Raw genomic sequence first — 8,947 nt, forward strand, 5'->3', positions numbered from 1 at the left:
GGACACTGCTTCCTTGGGGACATTATAAAGTAGCCCCTCTAAGGGTGGGAATTAATTGGTCTACCTGCTTGTAATACATTTTTGCCAAAATTGGCGTCCGAAGACGCAAAAATGTTGAATTTGTAAAACCGAGTAAAAGTATGGACAGAAGACCAGGTAGCTGCCCTACACAGTTGATCCGCAGAAGCCCCATGACGAGCAGCCCAAGATGCCCCCAAGGTGCCGTGACAACTCTAGGCACAGGCCGGTTCACACTCATATAGGCATGCCTAATGACAGACTTAATCCAGCGAGCAATTGTCTGTTTGGAAGCTGGCCATCCTCTCTTTGAGGAGTCGTAAAGCACGAAAAGAGAATCAGTTCTTCGACAAACAGAAGTCCTTTCCACGTTTACTTTTAAAGCTCTGACCACATCCAAACTTATTGACAAAGACGGAGAAGAGGACCCAGGAGAGGACTCTTCTTCCTTAAAAGCTGGAACCACTATTTCTTGATTCATATGGAAACTTGAAACCACCTTTGGCAAAAAAGACGGAATTCTCTGTGAGGACCGCTCTGTCCTCATGGAAAATTAAGTAAGGAACTCTACAAGATAAGGCTCCTAATTCAGATACTCTTCTAGCTGAAGCGATGGCTAAGAGAAAAACAACTTTCCATGTCGCAAATCTGATGTCAGCCGATTCCAGAGGCTCGAAAGGAGGATGTTATAGAACATTCAGAACTAAATTTAAATCCCATGGGGCCAACGGAGGAGTATGGGGAGGCTGCACATGCAGAACCCCCTGAAGAAAAGTATGAATATCTGACATGGAGGCCAAGCGGCATTGAAAGAAAGACAGTGCAGAGACCTGAACTTTCAGGGAGCTTAATCTAAGACCCTTCTCTAACCCATCCTGGAGAAATGCCAGAAACCGAGTTAGACTAAAAGACACAGGATTATTACTTTCACACCATTGTACGTAAATCTTCCATATTCTATGGTAAATCTTTGCTGATACTGGTTTACGAGCTTTCATCAGGGTATCCACTACGCTAGATGAGAAACCTCTGGAGCTCCAGAGTTTGGCTTCAATAGCCACGCCATTAAAGCCAAATGAGTTAAGTCCAGATAATGAAATGGACCTTGAATTAGCAGATCGGATCTGAGGGGAAGAGCCCAACCCTGACCTTCTGCCATCCTCAAGATGTCTGTAAACCAAACTCGTCTTGGCCAATTTGGTGCTACTAGAATTACTGGATGCACTCCCATTCTTACTCGTCGCAGTACTCGTGAAATCATCGGAATTGGGGGAAAAAGATATCCCAGTTTGAAATCCCAATTCATTGACATTACATCCACTGCTACTGCTAAAGGATCTCTGGTTCTTGCGCAAAATCTTGGAACCTAATGGTTGTATCTCGATGCCATCAAATCCAGATCTGGACGACCACACCTTTGAACTAGTTGTTGAAAACACCTGTGGATGTAGAGACCATTCCCCTGGAAGGATTGCATGCCTGCTCAGATAATCCGCTTCCCAGTTTTCCACTCCTAGAATGAAGACTGCGGAAATTGCCAGAACCCAAATCTCTGCCCAAGACAAGATCTGTTCCGCCACATGCATTACTCCTGCACTTTTTGTTCCTCCCTGACGATTTACATATGCCACTGCCGTGGCATTGTCCGACTGTAGCCGGACCGGTTTTCCTTGAAGGAAGGATTGCGCTCCTTGAAGGCCCAGTAACATGGCTCGTAATTCCAGAATGCTGATTGTAAGAAGAGCCTCCCTGCTGGACCAAAGTCCTTGTAGTCGGAGATGGAGAACTACTGCTCCCCATCCTTGCATATGTAGTCACTATGACCCAGTTTAATAGAACAAAGGATCTGCATATCCTTAGATGACCCCGAACAAGCCACCAACCAAGAGAATCACGAATCTTTTTGGAAAGATGAATTCTCTGAGATTCCAGATGTAGGTGTGATCCTGACCACTGACCCAAAAGATTCCATTGGAAGGCCCGATAGTGGAATCAACCGTAGGGAAGAGTTTTGAATGCTGACACCATCAATCCTAGAATCCGCATGCCCAATTTTATTGAAGGGCGAGGATGGTTCAAGAGTAGCTGAACAGAGTTCTGAATTGAGCAAATCTTTTGCTCTAGAAGAAAAATCTTTTGAAGAGACGTGTCCATCAAAAGTCCCAGGAAGACCATTCTCTGAGAGGGCTGTAGATGAGACTTTTGATAATTGATTATCCATCCGTGTCCTTGCAGAAAAGTTAAGGACAAGGTAAGATGTTGAGACAGGAGCTGATACGATGGAGCCTTTATTAGCAAATCCTCCAGATATGAGATTACGTTTATTCCTTGAGCACGTAACCCCGCTGCCATTACTGAGATCATTTTTGTGAAAACCCTGGGGGCGGTGGAAAGACCGAAGGGAAGAGCCCGAAATTGAAAATGAGAGCTCCCTATCGAAAAACGAAGAAGAGACTGATGTCCCTCCCAAATAGAGACATGTAGGTATGCGTCTTTAATGTCTATCGATGCAAGAAACTCCAGAGGTTCCAAACCGTTTATCACCGAGCGGATTGATTCCATACGGAATTTGGTTACCCGAAGGTGAAGATTTAGATTTTTGAGGTTCAGAATCGGCCGTAACGAACCGTCTGGTTTTGGAACCAAGAATAGGTTTCAGTAAAACCCCTTGCCTCTGACTTTCCGGAACCTTGCAAATAACGCCGGCGGAAAGAAGAGAAGCGATAGATTGTAACATCGCATTTCTCTTGATGCACTCTTGAGGCAACTGAGTCTGGAAAAAACGTTGGGGGTAGGGCCAATAATGTCTAGGAAATAACCTCTGGAAATTATTCCCAATATCCAAACATCCTTGGTGGAAGCTGTCCACTGATCTTTGAATAATTGAAGTCAACCCCCCACCCCCGCAGCCGCTAGGAGAGGGGGAATCACTTCATGCGGAAGGCTTATCTGCAGTCTTGGACGGTGGACGCCTCTTAGAGTAAGAACCCCTTCCTTTCTGAGATTGACCTCTAAGAGCGATTGGCTTACTCCTAATGGAGGACTGTCCTCTTGAAATTGAGCTACCACGAAAGGGCTGCCGAAAGGAACTGAACCGTAGAATTCTGGGTTTAGAAGAATTAACTGGTAGGAAAGTACTTTACCTCCAGCAGTCTGACTAATCATATCATCTAATTCAGAACCGAATAGGACGGACCCTGAAAAAGGTAACGCCTCCAAAGATCTTTTAGATTCCAAGTCCACATTCCATGAACGAAGCCAAAGTGTTCTTCTAGCTGCCACTGCTGAAGCAGAGACCGTGGAAGAAATTGAAGCCGCATTCTGGGCTGCCTCATAGAGATAACCAGAAGCCTCTTTTAAATGAAGGGCTAAAGGAAGGAATTCCGTATCCTGTAAACCTGCTACTAATTGGTCAGCCCAGGACTCCATAGCTCTAGCCACCCACGCGGATGCAAACAAGGGTCTAAAAGAAGAGCCTGCCCCAAGAAAAATATTTTTTAGGAACCCTTCTAATCTACGATCAGTAGAATCCTGGAGAACCGCTGCACCTGGAACTTGCAAGATGGTATGACGTGCCAGCCTAGCCAGCGGAGTATCTACCTTGGGTAGCTGTTCCCAGCGAGATACATCCTGTTCCTCTAGAGGATAAAGCATAGCATATCTACGAGAGACTGAAAACTTCTTATCTGGATGTTTCCAGGCAGATTCAGCAATTTCCGTAAGTTCAGGGGAAGTAGGAAAGCAAATAGTTTTAGGTCTACTGCGCTTAAATAAACCCTGGACGGGAAGAACTAAATCCTCTTCCATGCGATCAAGGGTCTGACGCACCGCTAACACCAAATCCTGAATCCCCTGGTTTCTGGAATTTTCATCCCAGTCACCTAATTGTATAGATTCTGAATCCTCTCCTACCTCGCCTTCCTCTCCAGATGAACCGCCAGAATCAGAAAGTAACAAAGGATGAGAATGGCGAGGGCGCTTTGCTCTGGGAGCTAAACGCGTAAAAGAGTCTAAGAAACTATTCAATCGGTCCAAACGCTTCCCCAAGGCGGATGACCATGCGGGTTCATATTGAGATGTAGAGGGCTGTACCTGAGACAAGTCATGCACCAAACCGCCTGAAGTCCCAGTCTTAATTATTTCGCTAGAATTTGCAGAAGCAGAGCCAGAATCCACTCCAAATACAGTGGAATTTGTCTCTGCCTGTCTATTGATAAGCTGGGTGAGCATAGAAACAGACTTAACCAAACAGGAAACCCATACCGGTTCCTCCACCACAGCAGAAGGGCCACCCTGGGTCTGCCCGCCCTGTGCTCCCGAACCACACTTTGCACACACAGCCCCTTTGTCCACTTGTCCTACTGGTAGTTTCAGAGCCGGATTTAGACCTCATGGGGCCCTAGGCAAGATATTGGTTTGGGCCCCCCTTCACACACACAGTGGCCCCTCACACACATAATACACTCACAGTGGCCCCTCACACACACACACACACACACACACATAATATACACACACTATAGCAATATACTTCAACCCCCCCAACTTACCTTTTTCCATCCAGGAGCTGTGCACTCTTCCCTCTCTTCACACACGGGACGTCACCTGTCATGTAGTGCACGTCCCATGTGACACAGAAGAGGGAGGGAGGAGACCAGCCACCACACTAGCCCCCAGGGGAGGGCTGGCAGACTTTGGCCCGGGGGGCAATTACACAGCACTGGCCCATAAGTAGCGACCCATCCTTAAAGTTTGGTTTTCAGTACAATATATACAGCACCTTTTGTTTTTTACATACCTGGCTTATTATAATGGGATATTTATATAAATATTTCTTATTTTATCATGCTAATAACATCCTAATATTAATAGTAATTGGATCAACAAATAAAAGTTCATAGTATGCCACACAGTTGTATACCCAGTTCATATTATGCCATAAAGTAGTGCCTCCAATTGATATTATGCAACAATAGTGCCCCCAAATCATATTATGTTATACAGTTATTTTGCCACACAGTACTTGCTTCCAATTCAAGAAAGGATGGGTAAAAAATATTCAAATATATTAACATACCTGATTATGGCATCTATTAACCTGTGTTCTAATCTACTACTGGGCACGCTGGGCGAGGAGGGGTCACAGCTGTCTGCGAGAGGAGCTGACACAGATGCCAAAGCCGGACATCATAGCACCGAATCAAGCGCACAATCCCCTCTGGTGACCACAGGTTAAGATTTCGGTGTGTGAAAAAAAAATTAAAAAAAATAAAAAAAAATAAAGGTTTTAAATAAAACGGTATGAAGTTACTTCACTGTCCAGACAACCTAAACATTGTGGGCTTGTGATCCTTTGGTTCAACAATTTTAGTTTTGTACTGTTGCAACTAGAATTACAGTTGAGTATAACTAATTATGAGAAACACTCTAACCGTACACTTTACAGCCTAGCTCTGTGCACATTTGCAAAAGCCACCAGTCTATCATACATAGCAAAACAAAAACCTGGCAAACAAAAAAAAAAATTAAAGTAGATGTAATGACATAAAAAACAGCCAGTTTCATTTTTTATGTACACTGCTCCCAGCCATCATTAGTGGTCTTATGACTGTGCCCTTGTATTATTCACATTTATGCAGCAAAGTGTTATAAATGCCAATTTGTACAAGCAGCAGCTTTTATAGTGCAAACACCATAAATTGTGCTTGTCTATAACTTAGAATAGGATCGTTTTACATCTCATTCATTAATACTCCAAACTAATATCAACTTTCACTTCTTATACAACACTATCCAGCATCTTAATTCTATATGCACTTTTAGTGGGGGTATACATATTTATAAGAGCGAGTTAGGTGGCTTTTGTGTAAGTGACCTTTAAAGAAAATGCACATCATTCCTTTATGTAACATTCTGTCATCAGCCACTGTATTATTCAGTGTTCCTTCTACCTATACCATTTTGATAAATTTAATAGAGGAACAACAGGAAAATTATCTTCAGTGTCCACTGATCTAACCAGGTTTTCCATGGCTAGGTACTCGCCTCGCTCTTTGCAGGGCTAGATCTATTGACACTGCCGCTGCGGTCCGTTCTTGCACATGTGGATCACGCAATTAGTGGAAAGGGAGTCTTCGGTTACAGCGATCCCTCACCACTCAACATGCACCCGGCAGCAGCGGAGGGGGGGGGTACTAGAAGGGGTTAATGATCAGAAAGAGGAGGGACGGATCTCCGCGCGGCTTGCATGTAGTAAGGTAGCTGGTTCCTAGGGAGGAGCTAGCCACCTGCAGGCCAATCAATAACGGTGCCCCGGCCCAAAATGGTCTTTGGCTGTCTGGCTTGTGCCCCCCTGCTAGCCCCTCCCCCGACACGCGGCACCCCCCCTTCCCCACGAGTTGCGCGGGTGGGAGGGGGTCCACAATTTTTATTTATTATTTATTATTTTTTTATATTTCCTTTTGTCCCCCCCCCCTTTCTGTGCCCCCTGAGAGCCACTAGGCCCTAGGCAGGTGCCTAGGTTGCCTAGCGGTAAATCCGGCCCTGGGTAGTTTAGCAGAACATTTAAAACAAGAAATATATTTAACGCCGACACTCTTTCCTTTGTCAGACATTTTATATATATATATATATATATATATATATATATATATATATATATATATATATATATAATTCCTCTCACAAATTAAATATAAATTTCCTGTGCTCTCTTTTTTATTTCTTTTTTTAGAAAAAAAATAGCTTTTAGCAAATATATTTAACTTGTGCATGCTAAAAAAAAATAGGTTACCAGCCCTTATATCAATAGGGTAATGGTGAGAATAGGGGAACAGGTTGTGAACTCAGAAAATATACATATATATAATTATATGTAGACTATACCTACATTTATATAAAAATATGTATAAATATATATATATATATATATATATATATATATATATCCGCTATGGGGTACTTAGCGCCAGAGCCGTAACTTAGAATTCTAGCGCCTGGGGCGAGAAAGACAAATGCCGCCCCCATAGCCCTCAATCTTAAGCAAATTAACCTAAAATATTCCTAAATTGCGCCCCCCTTCAGCGTTGCGCCCTGGGCGGTCGCCCCTGTTGCACAGCCCTAGTTACGGCCCTGCTTAGCGCTAACAACAGAGGAATCTGAAGAGGATCCTGAGGGGAGGTCGAGCCGCTGCCCGGTCCTGTCAGGTAGAAAAGGGCGGGAAAATCTCCCGCCTCAGGATCATCCACTGAGCACCCGGGGGTCCTAAACTACCTCCGGCTGTCTTCTTTGTCATAAATAAAACCCTCAAGCAGTTCAGTCCTGTGAGCGTATATTGTGCCTCTCCTATCGCTCACTCGGGACTCCTTCCGCATCCACAACACCTCCTGCGGCTATAGAGATCCAAGCGTTCCCCCCTCCTCCGCCTCAGCGGGCGACTTGGTATCTCCCAACCTGTCCGGTCCTCAGACGGAGTGCGGCGCTCTCTGCCAGTGTCGGACCCGCCGGGACAGAGCGATGACAGGCGCTTAGCGCTGTCACCGATCACTAAATACCACACAAATCCTGTAGTTTCTATATTTTAAAATAAATATCTATGAGGAAAAAAATGTTAATAACATTAAAACCTCACCTACACTTGTTTGAAAACTAATAAAAAACATTAAGGGGCATATTCAATTAGCTTTCGGATTCGCGGGATCGCGCCGGAACAGCCGCAAAACGTAATACACGTTACCGCAATAACGTGGATTTTCGTTCGCAGCCCATAGGGTTGCGTACGAAAATCCGCGTTAATGCGGTACCGTAATACCCGCAAGAACGCGCACTTTTCGCGGTAACGCGCGTTACCGCGAATCCGAAAGCTAATTGAATATGCCCCAATAATTCTAACACTAAACAGCAGGTACTGCTAAGCCTTATCCGGTATGATGGAGGTGCCGGTAATATAGACCGTCCCGATGTCCCCTGTCTATTATGATTAATATAAAACATAAATGTATTGTAGGAGAAAAAAATAAAGAGGAAACGGAGACTCGTTAAAAATGTCGCTTATGTCAAACTCCTCTAGTATAATATACACAGATAACCGCCACCATCTTTCACTACACTGGGGCAAGCACACAGCCAATAAATTGTATTTTGCTAGCCAACTAATGTTGGCACATCAGATCAGCAGAGGTACCACATTTTGGGGCATATTCAATTGATGTTTTTCCGCCCCGCGGAAAAACAACTACAGTTAATACGGTAATTTGTAGCTGGATTTAAGCTCGCGGCTCAGGAAGCTGCGAGCTGAAATCCAGCAAGTAAATTACCGTATTAACTGTTTTTCCGCACACGATTACCGTAATAACGGTAAGCGTGCGCGGACCGCGCGATTTTCGGCGTTTTTGCCGACAATTAAATACGCCCCTTTAAGTTGATAATGTTTCTATTATTTTTATTTTTTAAACAGCACCGTGGAATGTTTTGTTGAATATTGCATCATTATCAGAACATTTTAAGGAAATTGTGCGACTTGTGAACTACTGGTTGTCCGTTAGTTATATCCAGAATACTAATTGGCAGAGTTTTGTATTGTTTTTTTTTTTACAATTTGGATAATTAGGGGACTATTTATGACCCCTCGCATTTTCTTTACATTAATTATTATTATTTATTGCAGTAATAAGAAATTAACGTACCTATTTATTAAAATTCTTCAGCCGGTCAAGCGGCTCCGATGGCGTTAACTGTTGGGTCAAGCTCCGAATTTGCAAGCTTGATAAATTGGCCCAATAAGATTTGCAGATCATAGATCCCTGCAAACCATGTCCCTGTGACACACATTATAATTTTTTTTTTACAGGTGTCTCTACATAAAGTAATATTTGTGTTTGAAAGAACTTTATATTAAATTTGTAACCCCTAGTTTTTGATTTAACATTTT

Source organism: Mixophyes fleayi, chromosome 4, assembly GCF_038048845.1.
Source record: "Mixophyes fleayi isolate aMixFle1 chromosome 4, aMixFle1.hap1, whole genome shotgun sequence".
NCBI lineage: Eukaryota > Metazoa > Chordata > Amphibia > Anura > Limnodynastidae > Mixophyes > Mixophyes fleayi.